Source organism: Prorops nasuta, unplaced genomic scaffold, assembly GCF_024137725.1.
Source record: "Prorops nasuta isolate Cenicafe-Biocafe unplaced genomic scaffold, Cenicafe_Pnas_1.2 PNAS00015, whole genome shotgun sequence".
Classification (NCBI taxonomy): Eukaryota; Metazoa; Arthropoda; class Insecta; order Hymenoptera; family Bethylidae; genus Prorops; species Prorops nasuta.
This window is the reverse complement of record NW_027116812.1, coordinates 887,461-914,931: the sequence shown is the minus strand read 5'-3', so window position 1 is coordinate 914,931 and position 27,471 is coordinate 887,461. Positions and strand designations below refer to the sequence as shown.

At 39.5% G+C, this 27,471-nt stretch overlaps 1 protein-coding gene across 1 annotated transcript in view; it reads left to right on the top strand.

The window, feature by feature from the left end:
- Window positions 1-6,328: 6,328 nt before the first annotated feature.
- kek5 (kekkon 5) overlaps window positions 6,329-27,471 on the top strand; it is a 212,023-nt gene continuing 190,880 nt past the window's right edge. Inside the window, exon 1 of the mRNA XM_066736709.1 lies at window positions 6,329-7,023. The gene's annotated coding sequence lies outside the window, so the exon portion shown is untranslated. The remainder of the gene's footprint in view (window positions 7,024-27,471) is intronic.

Genomic DNA, 27,471 nt, shown 5'->3' with positions numbered 1-27,471 from the left:
AATCCTGTGCTTCTGGCTCGTGGGTTCGCTTTGTGTTGTACGATGTGCGGAGGGTGACCTTTTGTATTTGCGTGGAAAGTATGCGCGATGACGTCATTAAACCAGAGAACACAGGCTTTTCAAATAGCGGCTCCGCCTGAAACTCTTTGTGAAAACCAGGCAATTAGCTATATATTCCCGTAATACTCCACCGATATTATTACTCTCGGTTAAAGCGACGACGATCGCGTATTAGACCCTCGCGAGAGCTATCTTGAAAATACCTCGTAATCAACGAGATATTATTGGTGAAGTTTCTCGCATTTTTTTCTCAAAACAATAAATTTGGCCAATTTTGAATCCGAGCTGTACGCTCGTTCGTTCGAATATTTATACTTCCGTGAAGATTCAATTCTGACAGAACAACTTCTCGAATCCCTTAAAGAAAGGCGCAAAGTTGTCCGAAATTGTTGGCAACTATTAAGGGAATGTAATTAAGCGAAGAATGTGGATTATGCTACACGTATTAAACTCAAGGTACTTGAAATACCTGTTACACGAACATCTAACGATGCGCATATCTTATTAAAATATTTACGCAGCTAAGCGTGGTCAAACTTTATCCAGTAACGGGCAAAAGACGAGCTTCGGACGAAATATTATTATTCTTCTATACGTATACCGCCCCTCAGGATTCACTATTTAACAATTTAAAACAAGAAGTCTGCACTGCGAAGTATAGTAAGTATATTACATTAAAAAATACCAGACCCTTACTTCAGACTCGTTATCAGAAATAGTTTTGAGTTTCTAAAATAAAGCTTAATTGGAAAAATCCAATGAATGCAAGAGCTGCCAGTCCATAAAAAGAAGTAGCACCTTATCAAGGAAGAGATATAATTCTACACCTGTAGCTTGTAATATAAATGTGTTTTACTCTTTCCGTTTCGTCGCTAGCCAGAGCGAAAATGAGACAGGCTTGAAAAATTACAACAGCCTTTTCCAGCACAAAGCTTTCATTAGAAGGCACTTTGTAATTTATTTTCGTATTCTTACCACGCGCTGACCGTCTGCTGTTGTGAGATATTTCGCTCGACAAACTAGATATATGACTCCCTCTTGTATCGGATCTAAGAAAATTCGCGAAACATAGCTCATGGTCGATGTGCAATAATAATCAGAAGGCCAGGCAAACACCACTGCGCGATGCTTTTAAACGAACCAATGCAAATGGAGCTCGAAGCTCTCGTTAAACTTTCATATAAACTATTCGAGAGGATCAGCTAGGATTATTTAGAATTAATCGACATTGTGTGATTTCATGAAATATCCTCATTAAATGTAACACGATCGTTTACCAATAATAATAATACTCTTCTGATATCTAATACACCAACCATGTCATTTCATCACGTTAAAGGATCATCAGTTTTCACGTACTTTTGCCTATAATGGAATATCCATTAGTCGATACTGCAAGAAATTCGATCATATAGGTAGAGAGCTACGAGGAGAATTTGAAGCGATCTTCCCCCTCTTGTGTGCCATTCGCGACTGCTCCAAAATCATGTGCATTCATTCTTTTCTATCCTGAATTTCGCAATTTTCCGAATTATTCATTTTTATAACGGTGTTGTGGCTACTTCATCGCAGCTCCGTTCAATCTGCAGAAATTGCAGAATTGAGAAAAAATGGAGCTTCCTGCTAATCCGATCCATTTTAACCCGAGGTAGAAACGTGCAACTCAAAAGTCGTAAATTTTTCATCCATTTCTCATAGTAGCTGCAGGAAGAATCTCTCAAGTTTAATATCGTCATATCTCTTTTCACATCTATTTTTGAAACATCGCTGCATCACCCTTACAAGTAGTTCGACTAAAAATCGATAATTTATTACTTTTTCCTCAATGAAACTGCAGCGAGAGTTAATCAATATTTTTTATGGTTTTTTTCAAAATCATTTGTTATCGGGTCGGATAAGCTAAGATTACATTGCACAATGTAGCAAACGATTAGATATGAGAGACTATCGTGTAGAAATGCAACAAAAAAATGTCTAGCAATAATTCAGTATAATAGAAAAACTATGGAGTAGCAAAAAGCAAAGAAGAAAGAAAAAAATAAAAATTATAATTTGATGATTAAATGGAATAGATGAAAGAGCATGTATTCAGAAGGATTAGTCATGCATTTTTGTGTTTTGGAAGTATAAGGGTCCGCATCAGTTAATTCGCTCTATATAGGCAAATATCTCAAAGGATATACAAATTACGAGGGAAAAAGTCAAATAAATGTTATTTAATTTTTTTTTCCAGGGCCCATAAATTGTACCCTTGGATCGATCCCACTTTATCATTTGAAGACTATGCGAAGGTCACCTACAGTTTTCTTGATAGAATAATCTATACATTTTTACATATTCATACAGTTAATTTCAAGATTTTTTCAAATTACTGTAATAGAGTACAGTGTCATATCCTCTTCGAAGTCACATAAAACTTTCATTTAAAAAATAATTCCCAAATTTGTATAATGTTTTAGATATATGTCTGAGAAGAATTAAACTACAGACCGTGTAAAGGTGGTTCAATAACACTAGGTCAAATTTTATAAACGATTACACAACAAATTATTAAAAGATAAAATTTTTATTAACTCTCTGGTCATACATTTTAAAAAATAATGGAAATCCTTTTTTATCATAATTTTCTTAAAAGTTACTTTATTTTAAATATGTTCAACTCTCATAAAATTACCTGTTAAATAATTCGTGAAGCCAGAAATCTCATTCACTGCAGGTTCATTGTGACTGAGAAAGCATCCATGTATAGCCGATGGATAAAAACATTTTTTTATAAATTAATACGAATGCACACATTGTGTTGTGTATGATATAAAATAAACAATAAAAAAAATTAATCTTTACAAAAATACACACGAAGTATTAAGCATTAGTGCAAAAAATGTATAACTCTGATATAATAGAATAGCTCGTTCAATATTACATGAATGTGTAAAATAAAAGTTGCTTTAACAAAACTTAACTGAAAACAAAAATTTTTCGTTGCAATTCATAATTATGCAGTTTAATGATCTCTGGTTTAAATAGGTCATATGAGGATTAAATATTCTCTTTAGACCAAAATTGATGCAAACCTTCTCTTCGATCACCAATAGAAATTCACAGATCTTTTTCAACAGATCTAGTCTGATGCTCGTTTAAGGATTCTCTTGAATATGTTGAAGTACTTATTGTTCGATTCGAGCTGTCTGGCATTCAGCGTTTTAATTAACCGGTATCCCGTAAACGCTACCTAATAGGAGCCCCCGCGGGCGTCCAAGTGAAATACAATCGAGAACTAAACGATGTTGAAAATATCTCGTTCGCTTCCTGTTCGGTCCAGCTCGATCTGCTTCAGCTTTAAAGAATTAGTGTGCATTAACCGAGCACGCTAGTACCCAAGCCAACACGCTACTTCGCACACATCTTAGGCAATTTTACAGGATGAGAGAGAGATTTTCTAACAGCAGCTTATAGAATCGTGTAAATTGACTATATAACTTTAAAATTTACTGTATATTACTTTATATAGTCTACATTTAATACAATCTTAAAGCACCTGTTTTAGGTGCTTTTTTATAGTTTAATAACTTTCCTCGAGATTATATGTTATTAGTGTACAGTGCAGAACATAAGATAGTCATCCAAATCGAAAAACAATAGCCTACAGATTCGTTAAAACGCGAAATAACCAGAGTATAACACAATGTTAACTCCAGAAAGGAAAAGCATCCTTCAGGAAGAATCAGATCTACCGAAATAGCACTGGAACTAAATACATCTCATTCAGGTATGTGTATTGAGAATGCTGCATGAAGCAGGTTAGCGAGAGTATTCGACGGAAGGCTTCTCGACAAAAATTCTTTCTTCCCTCACGTCCCCAGCTATATATCTATACGTATACAATCTCTTAAAATTTAGTCCAGCGTCACCGAAAACACCTTATAAACTACATGTGTATTGTTATACATTTTTTAATAACGCACGTTGTAAATAATCGTCCTAAAATTCGTGCGGTGCAGCAATAGGGAAATTGAGAGCACTGAACTCGTTCGATCGAATTTCTGGCGCATCAAAAGTTGAAGTTTGTAGATTTGCTTATTGCGCTATGGAGTGCATTCTATCTGGCAACAAGGGTGTGGTATCTGGTAAATTTTTATCTGACAGAATAACGACCGGGTGCCTATAAATGCCATTTATTAGCAGCAATTGAGTTAAATTACGTTTTATTCAGCCCTCCCTTTCCTTTGGCTTCCCCCCTTGTCGGCTGTGGCTCTAGCTCGCTGCAATTTCACGTCGCTGGCGAACAGTGCTACACACGCACGTTCCGCACTTACAAATCGAATCGAACGTTTCATGTGGCTGCCGACGAACCCTCCCCCCCCCTTCCTACCTTCCCTACTATACACTACACTCCTCTTCCTCACGAAAAGCTATTCTTTCCCCGTCAACAACTCCCCCCCCCCCCCTTCTCTACCTCCTTCGAACAGCCCAGCAGATAGACTATCGTTCAGAAATTGTAATCCTCGGATCACTCGCCGTCACGGAAGGACGCGTTTATTTATTCTCGAAACGTCCCACCCAATATTGTTGAGCTAAATATTTGTCGGATTTGTTGACATTTTCCAGTCGACTCAGCAATATTAATAAATCAGCGAATACCCGACATTCTTTAAACGTTCCAATGTTGACTCGATCGGAACTTGCCGCGGTTTATGCTTTATCAATCAATCGGAGATTAATTCCCGCTCGTTAGACTCCATTGTGTTTGATAAGGGGAAAGGGCTAATCATTCTTTCGCCGGGCTGATATACCCTCTCGTCTCTCTGTTTTACCGCGGCGCTATTTACAGCTTGCCGTCCAGCCAACTCTTTTTAAGCATGATTGATCAGTATAAAATTGCCTGGCTTAAATTCGCGATTGAAATTTCATATATATATATATATATATGCTACTCGATTTTTCTCTTGGAATTTTATTTACTCGCGAGTGTAAGTATCTATATATACGATAAAACTCATCCGTCCATCTCGATGAACTTTTCTTTCTGCCTTCGAGTGCTCGATCGACTCATATGGAACCATCTATCATGACGCACATCGCTATTAAAATATCCAGCGTCGAACGCACACAGGCATCTAATTATTATTTATATACAAACGCCAATTACTTATATTACCGAAAATGACGATGCGAGCATATTTATTATTTGCCCATTTTACCACAGGGAGTATACAAGCTTATTTGCGATGCAGGCAATGTAGAAACGTGATCTCGTTAGTATTCCCGTGCAATTGGGAGCACTGCAGTTTGCTGCAAAGTATTTGTCACGTTTAATTTAACGTTTTTCAACAAGTCTACGGAATGCGCTAATTTAATGATGATTGACAAGTCGATCCGTCGAGCTGGAGTACACGCGTAATTTCACCATGCTCTCCGAATAGTAGTTTAACTTTCTTCGAGCGTAACTTTAACTCCAGTTGAACAAAGAATCGGTCTTAAAACTCTACACCTTGAAGAAACATCTCGCAATTAATTTGGACTCGGACGTGACGCGTATTCTTCGTAAATAAAGTATACGTAAAAATTAATAAGGTGCCGTGAGGATGTATCCGTTGAGACGAAGAATCATTCGTTGCGGATGAGCTCCGTTGAGCGGAGTATCGAAAAATGTACGCAAGGCTGTGCAACTCTACACGGATGCTCATCTATCTATATATACATACGTAAACCAAGCTGACGGGAATTAGAGCGTTTAGAAATGGCTCGCTTAATTAAATGGAGGGTATCGCTTCTTCCTAATTTTGACAGCAGTTCAAAACTTTCTCCGCAGTGTTTTAGCCAGGAGCCAGGTTTTATTTCACGATAAAAGCATCGGTAGAAATTTCGGAAAGTTTATGTAGAGAGAAGTGGTTTGGACAGATAGATAGATAGATAGAGAGAGATCGAGAAAAGTACTGTAAAGGTTAGAGCAGTGCGGGCCGAGGGGTCAGGGGTCAGAGCAGAGGTGAACGTGTCTAGGAAGAATGGATCGCGTTGGCGAGGGTGAGTCGTGTTGCCAGCATTGAAAGGAGGCATATGTACATATACATACGCCGGTTGTAGCTACTCGAGAATCCAGATTGCGAGGAATCGGAGCGCGTAAATGTGCGAGCGAAGCCAGCAGTGAGAAGGACGCGCAGAGCGGGCTGCGGGGCCGTTGACTCGGGTACCGTCCACGAGGGGCGCCATTATCGCTCCCGCGGACCTCCGTACTTTCCCGTAGCTCAGTCTGCCCGAGTGCCGCGCGCGTGTCACTTGTATAGTTTTGTCGTTCCTCCCGTGCACGTCCCGCACTTGTAACTTCCTCCCCACACACGAATCTACGTCCCATTTCACCCAACTGTCATCGAACAGTCTCATCAGCCCCTCCCCCTCTAACTTCTCTCACACAAGCGTTCGCATTCCCCGGATCTACAGCACGCGTCTCGACCCAAACTTCGACCCACGTGTAGTCGTCCTTGAAATCTGCAAGGACCCACTCTCTTTCACCGCGCTCGGTCCCCGAATCGCGCCTCCACACTCGACACACTCTTCTCCCGTCAAACCGATCTATCCGAGTGCGCGACGCTGCTTGGAAGATCCTGAAGAAGCTCGATATTCAGTGGTGAAATATGTAACATGCGAGCAGCCGAATCATTTGGAGTACCGTTTAGTGACGAAGCCTTCTTCTTTCGTTTATCGAGATAAAAAATTTTCTCGAGTGGCCGCGCGCAGCAGCAGTTCCGTCAGTTCGCGCAGTGACTTCTGCTGCGGGAATCAGTGTTTCTGGAGAAATTAGCGGTGAGTGTTCCGAGTAATGATATAAGAGTGCGCGCCAGCTGTGAGTTGTTCGGCGTCTTTTTCTGTGCGTCTGTCAAGGGAAGGGAAAAAGTGAACTTGGTGCTTTTTAGACGATTGACGGATGCGACTGGCCGATTCGGAAGAGGGTCGCCTTGTTTGGAAGTGAGTGTTTTCTCTCTCTCTCTCTCTCTCTCTCTACTGCATAATTCCATCTCTCCAGTTCTCACTTCTTATCTACCGCGCGCGTCTCCCGCTCGTTCTTCTTTGTCTCTCCTTTCTTTTTCCACTGTGGTCCGCTCCCTCTTGCTCCGACGTGTATTCAGTTCTCCCTTCCTTTCCCTTCTCCCCCCTCCTACTCCTCTCTATTCCACCCCGCTACACTCCTCTCGCTCTTCCTTCTGGGCCGCCGCTCCGCGCCGGCCGGGCAATAAGACGAGCGGAGCAGCAGCAGCACCAGCAACCAGCAGATTTACCTTATGTCCAAATCCATGTCACACGAGGCGCTCCCTGCTGCCTTCTGATTCATCTTCCTACCTCGCTCCGCACCGTGGACAATGGACTACCATCCTACTAGCATTCATCTCGCCTTCGAGAAACCATCATCAACCGGCACGTGAATCACGCGATTTTCTGCGAACCCCGCTCTTCGACGACCCAACTCCAATCGTTTCGATCGTCATCGTCGCGACAAAGTATTCGTTTTGTCACGTGGTCGGACGTTTAGCTCGAATCATCAACTTCTTCAAGTTTTATCTCAACCTTTTTATATGATATAGTTTATATCGAATTTATTCATTGCATTTATGCGGAGCTTTGATGAATTTTGTTGGTAAGGTTCCGGGGGAATCTTGAGGAAACGGAGTGCTATTTCAGGATTGGGAGGGCATAAAGTATGCGAATTTCCATTTGGAGAAAGATTCGGGGGATAGAGTGCAGCAGCAGGGGTTTCTGGGCGAGTAGTCAAAGTGCAGAGGAGCAACAACATTGGATTAATATAGCGTGGACTAGAAGTCAATCAAATGTATCTCTTTGAGTTGGGGAAATTAATGAAGCTCCGGATAACCGTTTGACGGTTGTTGCGGAGATAAAAATTTGCCTCGACCGTTTCACCGGCCTCTCTGCTCCGGGTACAGAGGCGCGTCGCAGTCTCTTGAAATGGAATCTCGCTGGGAATGGTCCCGAACCTCCAACGAACGTGCATGGGCAACACAGAATATCGCGTCCTTCCTCTTCAAACTTTTATTCCACTAGAAATCTCCGAAATATACTTTAACAAACGCTTCCTAAAGTATCCACATGCAGACTCGGAGAAATAAAAACATATATTCCATTCGCAAGTTGCTCTATTAAATGAATTTTAAATTCAAACGCTCCAAACTTGCCAGATAAATTGATCGAGCGAACTTATCGGAATTCCATTGAACCACCAAATTCGCCTTTTCCTGTATAGCCATCTACATTTTTCTGCAACCTTGCCAAATTGGACAAAATATTTATTTCCAGTTGTGCGCTGCTGCTGCATTGCGAAAGAGATAGGAAGGAATTTGAAAAAATAGATGAGACTCGATCGAGACGAGTACCTTGATTATTGTTATTATATGTTATTTTGCAACTAATGAATTTAATTATGAAAATGAGGAATTTCAATTAAGCGACGCGACTCGATAGTTGATTTTTTCGCCAACCGTGCAAATCTATGTAGGCCGCGGTTCTCTTTCTCCAGAGGATATTGTTGGAGTGGGAGTCGGAGCCTTTCAAACTTTGAAAGCGAATGAGAAGAAGCTTCCAAGATATGAGAACAATGTAATCTGGTTCGAGAGAGATGAGATTTTCTTTTCGAACGACGTTTATAGAGATTTTGAAAATTTTTTACCTACCAACACTCGCACGCCGAAGTTGTTGGCTTCATCCGAGGTCACGTCGTATCTTAGGATACACCCGGAGAGAAAGTGCATACGGAAAAAGATCTATAAGTGTCGCATGAGACTCGCACGAATATCAAATCCACCGTATTCCCAAACGCAGCTGCAAATCGGATCCCAACAGCCAACCGAATACGTTCGAGTGAAAATACTTCATTTGACCTCTAATAAATACGAGCGTTGAAATTCTAACGTGTTTTGCTAAAATGCAAATTTCTCAGCGGCACAGCCGACAGTTGGAATAAATTAGAAGGGGAAAAAATCGGTCATTACTTTAATGATGCGTTTCGATCCATGTGCAATGGCGAAGAGATCTAGTATATGCAACAGCATGGAGATCCGGTCCGACCGCGAAGGTCACTCGAGTGCGTAACGCGAGACGGGGAATTCCTGATTCAGGTTTGCCTTCCTTTCATGAAAAACTCGAATGACTAAGAGTTCCTCGCGCTCACCGCCACATTTAATTTTCGATGGATTCTCTTTCGATAAAATAGTATCGTGTCGCGTCTTTGCTGGAGGGAACAAGGAACCGCGTGTTGCCTTTGAAATCGTCGCTACGCAATGGATCTCATCTCTTTCAATGGATCGTGTGTCACTGGAAAAGAACCTTCTGCTCCTGAATCCCCCCCCCCCCCACCACACCCCCCTGCACAAATCTCCTCTCTCATTCTCACCTCTCCTTTCCAATATTCCCAACTCTCTCGCACTCTCCCCAATCGTTATTTTCGTTTCACAGGTGCACCCGAAACACCGATTTTCTGCTTAGCTATTCTATTTATTGACGAACATACACGCTTGGATCCATAGAATTGTAAAGCTTCTTTTACGATTCGCACAAAAGCGATGGTTCTCCTTTCACCGCATTTCGAACAATTTTAATCGCTGAGCGTTTTAATAAAATAAATAAATACTGTGGTATATAACTGTGTGTATTCCATAAGCACTTTTTTCAAGCTCTGATGATATTTTGGTATATCGACCGAGGTGAAGGGAGATTTCGTTTAGCATAAATGTGAAATATTCTAGAAGGCAAAGCGATAGCCTACATAAAATGCTAAAATGCCTTTGCAGTAAATGCATAGACTACACTACGTGCTCTTAGGACCACTTACCCTTATTAAGCGTTTGATCTCTCTACGAAGTTGGTTCCATTTTAATAGACTCAAATGAGAATAGAGTGTTGCTAAAAATTGCATACGCGTTAAACAATTAAAAGGGAACGAAGCAAAGCGACTGTAAGTTCAATGAAGAAAGTTTCATATAAGAAATGCAACGACGTGGTAACACAATTAATTTCACTGGCAATCGAAAAGCCCTTTACGATTTGCCTACTATATATATAAATAGAGAAAAAGAAAATTGTGCAAGCAAGCGGGGCGTTAATGTTTGTATTCGTACAAAAGCGTAGCTCGTAATCTGATTGAAAGTAAGGTACACCAGTCGACTTTAAGTGCAGCGAGTTTGCCTCACGTGCTTAAGTACCCTTCCGAATCGATAAGGAGCCTCATCGCTCACGTGAGAATCACTTTCGCATAAAGTTGTCGCTGTAAATGTGCATTTTGCGCTCTTAATTTCACCCAAAACTCTCCCTTGTCTTCGTTTGGCCATTATTTCCCGAAGCTTCTAAGGAGATTCAACGACCGGAAGAGGCAAATCTTTTTATCGTCGTCGAAAAAGGGAGCAGGACAATTTAAACTGGTTAATTTGCAGACTGGACAAATGATCATTCACATCCGTAGTATCGCGTCGTTTCTCGGACTGAACTGTTCGGTTTCTTTGATGTGACCGGAAGATATTCCTCCGGAAGCATTAAAGTCCTTTTAGCGTAAGCCTTGCGGTAGGTCAGGCGCAGGCCTGTTGATTGACCACGATGCCTCGGCTCTGCTGGGAATAATAATGATAATAAGACGACACCACTCGTTTTATCATTCACCAAAAACCAAGCAAGCGAGCATAAGACACTTATTTAATCGCCGGAAATTTTTCAAATTTTATTCCCTACCTTCGCACGTAATTTTATTTCCTTTTTTTTCACGTACTCGAGAAGTTTACCCAATTTAATTTCTCTAAAAGCTTTTTCGTGTTAAATATAATATTAAAAATTTTTCGAATATTTCAGTACGTTCTTTGGAAATATCAGAGATTTTTATCCATTATCCATTTCGACTCTATCTATCTTTTCTATACTATACATATCTTTCTACTCTTTGTCCCTTCCCCCTGGCTCTACCTGCTTTCACCTTTCAGCGTAATATTACAAGAGAGCAGCAGCTGGCGAGAAATAGCCACTCCTCATCAGGATCAATAAGCTGGATATGAGTCTACTACTAAAAATTTGCAACTTCTTTCAATGATGATCTAGCATATATTATATAAGATTGAAACTTGCTTTACGAGTATTACCCCCCCCCCCCTTTCCCTCTTCTTAAACTGTTATTCACGATCAATGATAAGCGATGGACGAAACACGAGCTCCCTGCGAAATTTTGGTTTCTTCTCGTCGGAAATTTTCCTATTTCCGCAAATGATTTCTGTACGCGTAACTCGAATGGTTTTTGAATATAAACGAGATGTAAAAGGGGATTCTCCTGCCGAAGGAAGGTTCAATATTGTCAGGATGGTGTCATTATAATCCACCGGAGCAATTTACACTTTTCGGCGCTAAGAGACTTATGGGCTCTTGGCGTGTTAAGTATAATAATGCAGCTACTTTTCGCTTCGTTCGATTTTCCATCTCTCTCAGTCAACCCTAAAATATCTACTCTCGTCCATAAGTTGCATGAAATATGTGAATCGGCGAAATATGTCAAATACGATGTGAATTTAATGAAATCTCCACTACTATCTCTCGGTTACTTATATGCATATCTATTTTAACCTCCGCGTCCATAGGAATCTGACTTGTTAGATGAATAAATAAGAGGATTTCGGTGTTTTCACCCCCCCCCCCCCAACCCCCCCTCTTTCACTCCTTTGTTTGCTAAGTTAAGAATTGAGTGTTTACATCACGCTAACACTAAATTGGAGGAACACGATTGTAGATAACTGTCATAATGTTTGTAGAACCCTTTATCAATTGAAGGTATAATTTGAGGTGCTCAACCCTACATCTACTGTGGCTATAGCTATAATTAGTAACTTACATTCCTTAATTTATCCTTTTTTCTGGCTATCTCTCTGATCATTTGCATTAATATTACAGTAAATAAAAAAACTAAAGGCTTCTGCATTGTTAAATGAATATTTATTTGAGATCTGTTTTCGGAAAATCTGAATAAATCTAACCTTATTTATCGATTGATTGTTAATTGGTTGATAGGTCGCAAAAGAAACTTTTTTATAGATAGAACTATGTACAAAGTAGTATTTCTCACCTTTTGATAAAATGCTATTATTACTCACAAGGAAAGTCCGTGCATATTGTTAGACCCTCTATCTACATATGCGAGTTAAATATTATATTCTCATGAAATTCATCCCGAATAGTACAAATATCCATATAACATTCTTAGAACACTCCGAGGATATCTACACGTCCAGCAGACATGCTGAAGATATCCTCCGAACATCGTGTAATATCAAGGATGATGGTAGGATGACCACAGCAGTTATACGAAAAACCTGCTCTCTACATATTTTTAAAATTAATCGCGCCAAGTCCTGAATAGGAAATCATATCATAAATTTCTCTATTCCTATCATTAATTGTTCTGATTTAGCCATTTAGTTATTTTAGTTTAAAAATTAGTTATAGTTATATATTTTTAAAACATTCTAATTTCGTACAGGAAGGGCATTAGGCATTGTTCAGCCATAACAATAAATTTCCCTCCCCCTTCTCAAGAATGCGGTGTAAACCGTGCGAAATCAGAGTAGAGGAATTTATTATTGAGATGGATTACAGGTTGCGGGATCGAAACAAATCCAACGACAATTACTTCCACTCTTTTGATCGTTACGGTAGTCAGAGACCATCGTTATCCGTCAGGCATGCAGGACCGAGTCAATAGTTCACCAATTCTTTTCGTTTCTACGGCAAACTTGGAAATACTATTATTCTTCCTATCCTGTGATACCGTTAGTTGACTTGTTCAATTTTGCGCCATGTCGTTACACGCTTCGAAACACGAATAAAACTTTTATCGCTCGGCAGTCATTTCTAATACATATTGCCGCACGATCGCTCGAGAGCATTCGCGTATTTTCCTTTACAATCCCGATTAGTTTTCCATCGTTAAATGATTGATAAGTGAATAAGAAATTATCTCAAGCTGCATGGTGTTAACGTTTATCTAACATTAATTAATAAAAGAGATTAGGCATAACTTAATTAACGAGCGTTGTTTTGGTTTTAAAGTCGAAGCAATATCGTAAATCCGATAAGTTGCACGCGAAAAAAGTGCGATATAAAAAGCAAGAGCGAGACGGCTCGGAGGGTGGAGCGTAATGGGAGAAGGTACGAATCCGCACGGCTAAACAATTTGATAAGAGAACACTAACGATAACATTCGCTATCTATATAATTCCAGACTAATAATCTAAACTCTAAATTAACGTTGATGGTGTTAAATGATTCATCGGAAAACATTCGCTCTCGTGTGTTAGTTTTAAATTAAGCCATTCTCCAGACAAGATGCTCGCTCACCTCGTCTATAGCCGCTCGTGCATTATTAGGTAGGTTACGCGCCTGCTGCCGGATGTGTTTACGTATCGAAACATGTGACAAGAAAAACGCTCGTTACGCAACATCTGTCAATGCCATTTTATCCGAGAACCTGCAAAGCTGTCACGAACGAAAACTGCTGCTGCGCCACGAAAGACACAAATATGACAATCCGATTTGCGATCGCACCGAATAAATTGAACAAATTCATTGGGAGAATTAATGAAAAACTTGAGTCGATGAACAATTAAATTACCTCGATTAAACAAAATGATGCATCGACCATTTCAAATTTCAGTGCTAAGAATGAGGCTCGTATATACAAGCTGATGGAGCGAGAAGAATGGTCATTGAGGCAAACAAGAGAGTTTGTTAATTAATTATTTTTTTTACAGCAATTTAAGGCTTGTTTTGAAATAATCAGTACAGTTTATGGGACACGGGATTTTCATTTGTCAAGGCTGGGAAATCTGTCGGAATTTTTCTCGGATATTTTATATATGCACAGTTGGAAAAATTTCTGAATTTAATCCGTCGCGTCGCGTCGGTACGGAGATTAATTAGCCATTCGCAACTCCCACGCAAAAAATCCAAGAAAGCGAGTAGCTCACGGAGTCCCATTCCGGAATTAAACAAACAAAGCGTGCACTTGTGAGTACTGTATGTATAGCTGCAAAGGCCACTCGTAAAGAATTTTCCCGCGCGAAGGCCGTTTCACAAAAAGGAGAAATTTTACTTGAGAGAAAGATTACCAATTTCTCCACGTTATTTTATTTCTTAAGTAAAGTAGCTTAATTACCCACTTCCTTTCGCCTTTCATTTTTATGGTAGCATTGTATATTTAATATTCGTCGATGTATAATCGATATTTCGTTTATAAACAGTCGATTCAATCGTAAGCCTTGTTTCTTTGCACGAAAGAAATTTCTTGGAAATATTTTGCAAGAGAACATAATGCGAATTCTTTCATCTGCGCAGAAAAACACGCCTGTGGTATTAATTTCATCTTTTGTTTATCTCGTAGTAATATAAAGTCATTGTTATTCTCTCTCTCTCTCTCTCTCTCTCTCTTCCCAGTCCGGAAATTGAAACATTGATATAAATAAGCAGACGGAGAGGGAATCTTACACTCGAAGGTGAGCGTAATTAGATACAGCGTTTGGTATCAGTTGATCGGTACTCTCGATATAAGGAATAACTAACGACACAAGCGCGTAAACTGGTTTCTCAGCAGCAAATATATGCTGCTGGAGATTCAGTTTCTTCAAGGGTAAGGAACAAATAGTTTTCCCAGTCCATATTGGTCCTGATTCATGTTTTGTCCTAACCAACGGTTAAACTGTTTCTCTCATTTTATTAATAAATATAGTGCGATGTTGGTTTGATTTAATTGCAAAAGAAAATATCTTGATTACGATTTTTAATTTATTAACAGAGAATTATATATTTTTTTATTCACATATATATACACATTACTTTCTCATTTTGGCGTGCATGGAAATAATGTAAGCATTCTTCCTTTCAATAGCACGTGCTATTTGAAAAACCAGCTTGTTATTGTTTTTGGTCATTTAATATTTCATTGGATTATGCAAGGGATATAATACGTATCTACGTATTTCTCGTTAATGAAATTGTCATTAGCACTGTATTTTTAGCGCGCTAACGAACTCCGGGTAAAGCCTATAAAACTGAAGCGGTGTAATCACGAAATGTGCGCTAGTTCTTCTTCTTGAAATCACTGTAAAATGAAATTTTGCCCGGTTGGTTCGCGTGGCACTAATCTCGTCGAATCGTTTTAATTCTTTCGAGTGCTCTGCTTTCTATCTTAATTCGGTCGTTCATAATTTCGCAATAATTACCACCGACTGCGGAAAATCGTCCAGGGGGCTTTCAACGCGAAGATCAAAGGGATGAAATTCTTAGGCTTATGTATATATATATATATATATATATATCTTGAAAAAAGAAGCTCGAGACATTTCTGCTTTCTTATTTTTCAAGCCGACTGCAGAAATGTTGTCCATTGAAAAGACTAGCTCCGAGAGTAGAATGAAAGGATAATTTCTGCGACGAGAGATGATAAAGGCTTTGAGAGTGAATGAAAGAATTCGAAATTGAGATTATGGGAAACACATCGAGGAATATAGTTGGATGCGTTCTAATACGAAGATGATTAAAACATCGAGAAGTCTAACGGGCAAAAGTTAGATTAAAGTTTGGGTAAAGTTCAAGCGTGATCCAATCCTATCTTGCTGTAGTAGATAGTAGGCAGTAGGTAGTAGGTAGTAGGTGGGCAGCCAGGAGACTCACCTTGGGTCGATGGAACTGGGCGTTGCACATTTTTCACGCAGACATTACCGCCAGCGAGTAACTTTGCGTGCTGCTGATCTCTTTCATTCTTGCCACCAAACTGGTTTACGACTCATTTCAAAATCTACCAATGGAAAACCGGTCAGGAGGATGCATAAAAGAAGTCAGTCCTTCGACCTGAAAAACTTTATTCTATTACTACCTACTCATCCTGGCTTACGAATCCTCAACACTTCCGCACATTTGAATTTTATGGGATAGATAGCTGAAATGATAATCAAAGTTTCGAAATCTTTATGCAATTTTCGTTATGAAAACTTAAAGTAGCTTCCGCTCGGTGCAGTGTATGTTGTTTGCACTTTAATCGCAAGAGTAGAATTCTATACGCCCCACGCGCTTATAACAACGCGGATTCGAAACGAAACTTCCGGCGCGGAAAGCGTGCAGAAGCTAAATCCAGAAACTCTAATAGAATTTTTCAATACTTGCCAGGAATATCGCGAATTCTCTTTCACAATTCAAACATGAAATATATATATTATATATATGATAATTGTGTGTTTTGTTATCGCTGATATCAGATAAAGAAATTTACTATAATTTTTAGATGATTTTTTAAAATCAGAAAAGAAGCTTAAATAATTCATTATTTTATAGATCCAAGTAGCTATTATTTACGTATGATATTAGGGCATTTTTTTAACATTTGTTGCGTCGAAATACATGGAAATATATATATACATATGTAATATGCAACGGAATCAACAATTATGGTAGGTACTCTGGTTTCATTTAAATATTATAATAATTTGCTGCCACCAAGTAATTTTACGAAAATTATCAAACATTGTTTAGGCAAGGATAATAATAATAATTGTGACAATTTATTTATTTTACAAAAAATTACAAATTTATTCATGAGTCAGAAAGTATTTATTATACATTTTTATCCTTATTAATTAAGTCTTATGTTAATACAACAAAAGTTTCCTTTATATTCTATTTAAGGAAAATCCGATTTACAGTTTTATTAGTATTTAAATTTAGAAGCTATTGTTAATGTTTTTATTTACAGGTACAAAATCTGAATTATTTTCAGATATAATAACATTATTTTTTAGCTTCAATCATTTCATGTATATCATCATTCGTTTCATTTTCAGCTCCTATCATTTCTTGTTTATCAATATTCATTTCATTTTTCGCTTTAATCATTTCATTTACAGCTTCGGTAATAGTTTCCTTAACATTGAAATTATCGATTGCCGCTTTCAAGATAGACGGATCGGAAGTAGATAGGGTCATTAAAGCCCTTTTTAATTGTCTTAATCTGTTCTTACGACCGCCTCTTCTAGTACGTTTCTTCTTAATGTCCTAATCGAAACATTCATATAATTAATATAAGGGTATATGAATGAATTAAAAATCATATATATTCGAAACTTAATACTCCCCAAAGGAGTAATTAGTATAGTGTTAAAGATTTACCTGGTCCATATTCTCTTGGCTAATTTCCTATATGGATGAGTAAAGGGTAGTGTCTAAGGTCATCTGTATCGTCGTTCATCAGGTTGTTAGTCTTCTATGTGCTAATCTGCCAGCACTGGATCAGAGTGAACGAGTCTGAATCCTCGGTTGCTCTCCGCCTTTTATACCCAGATGATAGCTGTAAGTTATCCCCTCTCTAAATTCTGGACCAATTACAAAGCTACAATATGTTGGTCTGCTCTGTGCTAATCTGCCAGAGCACTGGATCAGAGTGAACGGGTCTTGGTCTTGGGCAGTGATCCCAGATTCTGCACTCTAGCAGCCAATGAGTCGAGTGGAAGTGGGCACATACGCGCACTGCAGTAATGCATATCTATGTGGGGTATATTAGTGTGCGTTGACTGCTAAAATGCAGTATCTGGGATCACTGGTCCTAGACTGCTCTCTGACTTTTATAGCTAGATCCTAGCGCCAAGTACCCCCCTCTCTAAATACTAGGCCAATCAGAAAGTTGTAATATTAAAATATGCAGTGGTATTTTTTGTTACGAACATCAGAAATTAATTAAACGCTTTGTCCATGCTATTTCTAATGCAACTAATAATTTGTAAAGTTTGGAAATATCTTAATTAAAAAAAAGCTAGTAATGATTAAGCATCTTAAATTATTATAGTATCCTAATTGGCTCTTTCAATATAACGGCATCTAATCAGGATGGGGCGCGCGTTTACAAAATATTTACATTATTTTAATTAGGTAAATTCATAAATTATAATGTAAGTTCTAAAGATAATTAGTAATAGTTAGCAAAATTATATTAAACTTTCCAAATGTTTTCCCTCTATGACGCCATCTTTTGGTGTTTAATTGAACTTTCGAAGCATATTAATTATACAAAACCGCTAATAACTACTAAAGTATTAGGTTTACAAAAAATTGTGTAGATATATCTTCAATTTTAAATAACAAGAGAAATATGTACTTTTGTATGTAAAATGATGAAAAAATGCTTAATTTATAAGTTATAATAATTTAAAGTCGAGTTGGCCAATTAGACCAATTTATTCACCACAATTGACTAATCATTTCACTATAGCTTAGGGGAAAAGGTGTATGTGACAAGTATGTATTCTTTCACCAATTTCAGAATTTTTACCAGCTGTGAAATAGCTGCGACAAATGAAAGATGTCCGGATAATTTCACTTTTCAGATTTCTGGCATCTCATTAATACTATTAATTGATTATTTTAATTATTCGCAAATTAATAATAAAAATAGTGAATCATCAGAAGAGAATATAGTGTTGTAAGTGAGTCCACTGTCTGCTCTATATTTTTCTTTTCATTTTTCAATAATTTGTTATTCCGAATACCTTTTATTATTAATTAATGATAACAAATATTTAATTTTTCTGCATAAATTAATCACCTTAATTTTAGACATGTTTGAAGAGCTTTCAATATTACAAGTATAATTAACGTTAATAATCGGACACCTTTTTAACGTACAAAATTATACATCGAATCGACGTTTTTTTTTATCAGAAAAAAGACGTTTAACATACAGAGGACAGGTCTGGCCACTGTATAGTGGCCCCCCACAAACTCGGCTGTTTCACGAATGCTTTACATTCCATATACGGATAGATTTTCTGCAAAATAAAAGGTTGATTTCAACGGATAAATCCCCGTCCTCTAAAGGTTAATGAACCACCGATAGACACGTTTTTTGGGCAGTAATTGCATACGTCTAAAACACGCTTGATCATGCATTACAAAATAACGTTTATTCGCCATCACTGAATTTACTGGTTAAGTTTGGTCATAATTTAATATCTGACTATTCAGTATATACAGAGTGCACCATATAAAGTGGATCAGGATATAAAGAGTCTAAAATTGCGGTGACGGAAAATCAGCATATGATTGGCTGTTAATAGAAAGAGATGAACAATAATTTTCTGCTCCTTTATGTTAATCTTGTTACCACTCCCCATAAGCTAAATCCTATCGTTAATAAAAAATGGGTGAATTCGTAATGAAGAAGCTAGTAGTATGCTTATTTCTCTCTCTCTTTCTTATACACACACACAGGGTTTTCATTCACTGTGTGTCAACTATACAACACAGTTAATGATTGAACATGTATGTGATGAAGAGGGAGAAATGTGTTACTTATCTTTCTCACTCTGAATTTCACAAATTCTTAAAATGACAAATGTGAATTTCGCTTATGAAAAAGGGTAACAAGATCAAGAGAGAAAGGCAGAAAATCATTGTGTGCATCTCTGTCTACTTAACAGCCAATCATATGCCGATTTTTCGCCATCACGATTTTAAACGCTTCAAGTCCCGATCCAATTTAACTGACAGACTCTGCATACATTAATATATATTTATTATATATAACATATTGCCATACAGGATTGTCATTTAAAGCGTATAAGAATAGAAAAATATCGTTTCAAGAGAAGAAGATCTTGGTGCTTTCAGTTAGAATGCTGATAATGGGACATGGAGCTTTTTCAATTTTCATTGGACTGCCTGGAGCAAAGTTCCCACTTATCCGCCCAGCCAGCAGCGAAGCTGCTTTACTCCTTCTCACCAAACTCTTGTTTTTTACTGTCAGAAGAATATATTTATGATGCTCTTTTATGATTCGTCCAAGCACCGACGTAAAATCTATACCGGCCTATATTAAAATAAAGCAACCACGTATCTAGCTCCTTCTCTTTATCCAAACGATTCTCTTGCCAACCCTACCCTCACTCCCACTCCCACATTTATACAAGCCATAAATTTTGCTACTAAAAATATAAACAAATTAATAGCAGTTGTTTTCAAACCAACTAGTTGAAGTTTAACGATGCTTTGCGTTAACGATCGACGAATGGTTCAATTACTATACTAACTACTAGTATGAAAAAAACAGCCATTGAGGCAGTAGCAATTAGGAAGATAAATATATGTTTTAGATGTTTAACGTTTGGCGTATTAAATTGAAGGTTTTCCATAACACACAAGCAACTATCAAATAATAAATGATATAGCTGTGAAATTAAAAGTTCGCAATGCACACAATAAATGTATCCTTTACGTTAGATACACAAAAACATTAGGAAGAAAAACCTGCTACGAAGATCCGGTGGACCAGAGTTAGCAATTTTCCTGGAAAATTCGGGAGGTCTGCAAAAGCAGCTTATAATTAATAGGGAATGCCGATAGAGAATCGTTGTCATCGTGTAATCCAGTGATTGGAAGCGGCACGAAAGGGCTTGGATCAGATTGCGTTGGACGTTCGCCGCGAAACTGCATCGACCCTCTGAATATTTAAAAGTCCACTTGCTGCAAAGTACGATAATGGGGGAAACTCCGGATCGCCGCTTATGCAATATTAACCATGTGCTGCCGTGAGCGAAATGGAGTTTTCGCTTTGTAGTTTAACTCCGCAATCGGTCAAATCATTCGAATCAACCTCCAACGAGAGCCTAAATTTTCACCAGCTACAAAAATAAATCCTCTTACTGCTTGATTCATTTTACATATATCTACATAGTGTCGCTCCAATTCCGAATCAGCCATCTCTTTAGCAAATTTCCGCACGATTAAACGTTACGTTTTCAGATTTAGCATGTACAGTGTTAAGAATAAGCACGGGAAAGCTTTCGCGATGCTTGCGACTCCCAGTCACGTTTACAATAAGCTTAGATACCGATATTAAAGTCCCTGTGCGTTAACCTATTTCAGCTGGCTCGCACACGTTCATGAGTAATTTTCCACATCTTCAAATGCGCCGGAATTTATCTTGATGATGTACGCGGTGGAAAGCGGGAAACTGTAGAGAGCGTGCGGTGAAAACCAGTTGACGGTCCGAGCAAGCAATTTGCATATTATAGCTGCTACGATAGGAGCTGCGAAAGGTGTAGAAACGTTTAACAGCTTGATAATTCGCTGAAATATCGCCGTTAAAAAGTTGAAAGAGCAACAGCGCGACCGTCCGGTCGGTGCAGCGTACGAAATACTGCGGCAACGGCCGTCGTGAAGTCGCGCCCCACGCTCCATTAAACGAGAAAATTTACTTCCTTCGGAGAGCTCGACAACTCCATTAATTAATTGGAATAATCGATGGAAAGAAATCGCGCGGGGAAGTCCGTGAGTTTCCGGCGCGAGAGTCGAAGCCCCGAGCTGCGAAGATGTGTATTCCGCTGTCGGATCGTCACATCTGCTTGAAATCCCGTGGAGCGTCTGCGCGCACGAGGATTAGACACTATCCTCGCAAGAAAGACCCCTGGGCTTAACCCATTTACGACCCGAATCTGCAGGTTAATGGATTAAAAGGGTACGTACACGCGTAAACGGACACTTCCGACGATAAATCTTTTTTCGGTCAACGTAACAGCCGGTTTCACACCCCCTCCCCTTGCCACCCCCGCTCTATTATAAACTACGCGGTAATTGATTCGCGTTTTAATGCAAAGATTGCGCTGAAAATCGATCCTGGCTAAAGTGGCCATCCGTGTATCAGCCGCGATTTATCTTTCGAAACTGAAACAACGAGCACCTAACCTGCGTTACTCTGTTTACGATATTATATAGTTTATAGTCTTATACCTTTTCACGCACAAGGAAAATTACCCCAGGAAACCACTTAAATTTCTTCAGGGTTTTCTCGCGCAACCAGCCCCGTTTTAAATGGATGAATCAAGTTATCCATCATCGATGTGTTTGCACGCATTGCAGGGTTAAAATTTTCTGCAGCCGTCTCTTGTTTAATTAAGAAAAATCCGATTCGATCGGATCTCCTGGAAATTCTTTTCAAGCTCCAATTCGGATTCCTGATTAACATATGTCGGGCTATTCGAGCAAAGCTCGCAAGGTCGTACTTCGATCGCTAGACCAATCCAAGGATGCTTTGCATAAGTAGCGAAAACGACTGAATATTTTAAAGGATCCCAGTGGGAGATTGGATTTTATCCCGTTGGCCTAATTTTAACGCTCCAGTTTCGAGGAGCGGAGGTGCTCTCCGGGAGAAAAATGTGAGAAGAATTATATCGTTGGAAGAATCTGGTAAACGTTGACACTCCACGCGCTAAGGGAAAGAGGGGGGGGGGGGGGGTGAGAGAGGAAAGAATGTGCGCTTGATTTTGATTAATTACAGCCTGTCCCTATATGGGGGAAACGAAGAAAGTGAAAAGGCGCGGAGGGTGCGGATGAAGGGTTAAAAGAAGTAAGCCGAGTTAAAGCCTATTCCATTGTGTAAGCGAGGCAAGAAGGCTTTTTGTACCAGTAATAATGGAGACAGCAGCTCCGTAAAATATTCATCTTCCGCAAGAAGCTACGCCGAACCCCATGCAGCAGCTCGAAGATCCGAGCAAGCAAGATGCCTCTGCCGGAAATGGGCGGGCTAATTCACGGCTGTACAAGCGGTTAAACTTGCAAGTTTCAACGCGGCTGGCCCTCTCCCGATAACGATTTTGTCGACGCTGGCACATCCTGGAATCTATCTGGAAACTCGTATATGCAGCGTGCAACACACTTTTCTTGCAAACTTGTATACAGATATCCCAAACACACACATATATTTCATCCCCCTGCAATTCAACATTTTCTGCATATTTTAACGATTACGATAAATATATGCAGGATATAAATTAATCAAATTATCTGTTCTAGAAGAACTTGTATATATAAGCGAGCGCATGTGTCATTAGAGTTGATGAGGTTCCCGAATGAAGGCACAAGTAGTGTGTACTATATATATATATCTATAGATGCATGTATATAGTACAGACTATACGTACTCCAGGGCGAAGATTATCGTTCGGTCGAACAAGGGATGCAATTCCGAGGCGCGTGGTACGTTAAGGGATGGACGTCGCGACGTTGCCGGGATGCTCAAACGCGTCTGGACGCATCAAGCAGTTGCTGCAGCAAGCCTCTAGGGAAATTCGTCATATCGCCATTTCACAAGCAAGCAGCAGCCCGTCACGAAATGGGAACGCTTCGCTCGCTCACTGGCTGCACTGCACTCTCGCTCGTGTTTCGATACCGGCGTCATTCAGCCCGAACACGACGTCGAGGACCGATATTCCTCGATTGCCGTCGACGTTACGCCGCTAACGGACTACCTACCCTCTTGCCATTTCCGTGAAAGCTTCCCGTTCCACCACCGTTAGACGTTGTCCATTATAATGCGCTTTAATTAAATTTTCTCCGCTCCGTGATTAATGAGAACAATATCTTACGGTGCTCTCGTCGTGTCGTATACGTAGAATCTCAGAATTGGCAAATATTCCTTCGCTGAAAATTCTATACCCTTGCATTTGTTTCTTTCATTCGTCGCGCATTCGCAGACTCGAGCAGTCTATAACGGATTTTCCTGCACAAGCCAATATATATAGTATGGGTTCTCGCTTTCTTCGTCGTGCATTTCCATCAGCTCCTCGCGGAACAATTTTTGCCCGCATTCTTCCAACCTATGGCGATTTTTATCTACTGCGATTATTGTAGATTCGTTCGCGCAGACCTCCCAGAATCTCGACTCGAATTCTTCAATTTATTGCACGCGAGAGGCAGGACTCGATTAATTCTGCCAGCTTTTCCAAACGTCCGCGTGTTTAAAGTACTTGGGAATATTTTCCGGATTGCTGATGCCCATCTTACCGTTCTTCGTTTTGTAGCTTGCAAATGTTTTTCTTCCATTTCGCTCACGCTCTCGTGTCTCATTTTGGAAGAAGTATATTTCTCGAAACAGTGTTCTCAACTTCTCTATATGAATGTGTAGGTATATAATTGATATTTGCATCGTAAGTTGCTAAATTTATGACTGGTTCATATATGTATATATATATATATATATATATATATGATATAGACAAGAGTCGTCATTAATTTGGAGAGGCGAAACTGCCAAAGTTAATTATTTCATAACGCAAAAACCTCTGGTAGATCAGATATACATAATACGGGAAACCGGAAGCTACTCGATATTCTCACGAGAGTGCGATAAGCTGTTGATAGTCCAATTTTCATCTCGCTTATAGGTCGAGTTCGTTCGGGAAACAAGCAGCGAACGGCACCCCAGGGTACCTAGACCTTAGACCTCGTGCATAAAGGACCAACCAATCAGAATTAAAACTGCAATTAATCTTTTATTTTCAAAATAAACCCCAGATACCACATTGTGCATTAATCGCTATTTCCCTATACAAATGTTCATCAGGAATGATTCAAAGAGTCGCTTAGTCGTGGCTTATAAAATCATAAAGCCATTTCCGGCTTTTCGTTTACAGTAATGTCTAAAGTGAGTCGGAGCGAAGTGAGTTATTTACAGTCGATTTGGTTTGCTTATCAACAAAAAAAAAGGAAAAAAGTGGTACGAGACGGAGTCTTTCCATTGTAAACTTTGTCGTTCCTATGTAAATTTTCTCCATGGACGTTTTCACAGATTCTTTCTTTGGTTCGACAATACTTTTCGTTTTATCTTTAGAGAGTTTTTTATCAGCCGTCAAATATCGCCTAAGCCAATATACGGGCGAGTCGTCTAGTAGGGACCATTGGAATAAACCGCGGCGAATGCGAAACCCTAGCTGCTATAGCGAAAACTGTAAGTATCGTGAAATCTGGAAAGAGAGCGGGTAAAATAAACGAAGGACGAGCGCGAGGGAGGTAGGGAGGGGGGGGGCAATCGAGGTGGCGCGACGTAACAAGCTTTTTCCCATTATTTTTCTTTGTCCATATTTGTAAGGAAAAAAAAACTGTGTCAGCTTCTCTGCTTGATTTGTCTCTTTCATACGAAAGAGCCTGAAAATTCATTTAACGCATCATCATCTTTTCAAGAATATAATTTAATGGGCAGAGTGTATGATGATGAAAGGTCGCGGGAGGTTTGAAGATTCTGAAAATGCTGGAAAAATAGGAAGAAGGAAGTCGGTAGACTTTGAGCAGCGCACGTGTTTAGAGTTTAACGCTGGTGCATCTAGGCAAAATCATGCGAAGGGTCGAGTTTGCAGTGGGTCGTTATGCACCGTAAAGAAAGGCGAGCGTGGCGGGATTCATAAAAGCAGCTAGAATGCATATATAACACGCGGGCCTCTCATATTTTTATGTCTTCGCGCGTAATTTCTGTTGGCCAACTTCCTTAATGCACTTTGTCTACCGGAAAACCTTCTTTCGCTCGACGCGAAAATTCTATTCTTGAATAAAAAAAATCAAGTCGTTTCATTTCCTTTTCTTCTTCAATAAACAAAGCACGGAATTACTCGTTATAGGTATGTACGGCATGTATAGAGTGATATATAGTACGTGCTGTAACTGGGAAGAAACTTGGCGTGCGGATACTTTAAATAAAGAGAAGAAGAGGCAATTAAAGTAGACGAGGAGAGGGCTGATGCAGCAAAGTTGTACATGTATGAAACTTAATAAGAAGACGATATTCGGTACGTACCACCATTGTGGCTGCAGGGTATACATATATAGATATAGTATACTCCTCTGACCGGTGTGTATATACATTTGGTACAGTACATACGTACTTTGACCGAGCGTAGACACTCGAAAAAGAATGATAATAATGAACGAAGCAGCTGGATACCCACCCAATTACGGCAAGTTGCCCCAAGCCGTCCGGTATTGTTGTCGTACAAGACGCATTCTAGAGGCTTCCTACAGGAGTGGATCCCCCGCCTTCCAGAGGTCATTCATCCTGCTGCTTGACGTGACCACCCTTGATCTCTCGCGACACACTCTTATCTTCCAATTGCATCTAAACTGTCGCTATACTCGTCGTGCAGCTTTCTCTCGCGCGTTCCTTCTTTTCTTCCTCTTCCTCTTCTTCTTTCAAATCCACTTTTCAGAAGTAATAGGTATTTATGCATCTATGGTGTATACGTTTGCAGTGTCGAGAAAAGAAGCTCGAGACTCTCTCGGCATTATCTCGATTTTATTCGCATATTCTTTATACAAATTTGTATCCGTGTTATATTTATTACTTCGAGCAAAGTGACCAGCGGAAATTTGCTTTTATTTTCAGCTTGTACGACAGAGCTTATACTGGATGGAATTCAACAAACTCGCTCAACTAACGTAAATCGTTGTCGAAGACTAAAGGTTTCCGATAATCCTCGTATATCTTGTCCGCAAAGCGTACAGTTCAAATTAATGTAAATGGGGTTTCCCCGTGAAGCTCCAATAATTGTTGTCCTAGTTCAGAATCCCGCGACATTCCTACAATGCTCTATTATTGCAATGTACGCTCGCTGTATCTGAGAAAGATGGTCTTTCATTAAAAGAGCCCAAAGTCCTAGAAATACCGATTTTATCCGTAAACTCCAACGGATTTAAACCATAAGCTAGATATAACGTTGTAATCCCTTTTAAGCATGTATAGAGAGTACTCATTCTCTCTCTCTCTCTCTCTCTCTCTCTCTCTCTCTCTCTCTCTCTCTCTCTCTCTCTCAGTTATCGAATTTCGCTTTCAAACCTCGTTAATCAATCACTATCGAATCGCTCGGAGGATATTTCGATCCGGCAATTGTTGGAGTCGTTGCATGTCTGAAGATTTGTCCGGATCGATATAATTAATTATTATTGCCAGTTGGACGATGGTTGTGAATATGTTTGACGTTGGTTCGGCTGTCGCGTTATTCGATAAAACATAATATTTATGAGTCGTTCCACTTTTACTTATTTCATCCATTTTATCACGCTCCGTTCAACTCGGTGTTTCTCAAAGTCTCTCATCTGCTATTTTCCGACGTCCTTTGTGTCAGCCGGCTTTTCCTACTCCCATTGCAACCCTCAAAAGCGTGTTTCCCCGTCTCAAGCCTCCCCGATATCCTTTCTTATTCCCTCAAAAGCAAAAACGTTTCACGATATTTTCCTATATGTGGCCCCTATGAAAAATCCATTTGTCGCCATTTTCCTAGCCTCCCCGCAACCATTTTCCTCACGTCATCCGCTATTGCAAACTTGGGCCAATTCTTTCGCGAACGCTACAACGCGCCATATGCTGCGCCGTATGTAATTGTTGCAATGCTCGCGTGATGCTTCGATTCTTTCGTGCAAAACGCTCGATTGCGCCGCAAGTGTTATGTTGAATGTCGTGTCTCCCCAACTTGTCATTTTTTCATTCATTTTAATCCTTATCTCTATCTTTATCGTTGCCGTTATGCGTGTTCGTTGGTAACCACTGATTTATCCGGTTTATCGTATCACTCGCTGCAC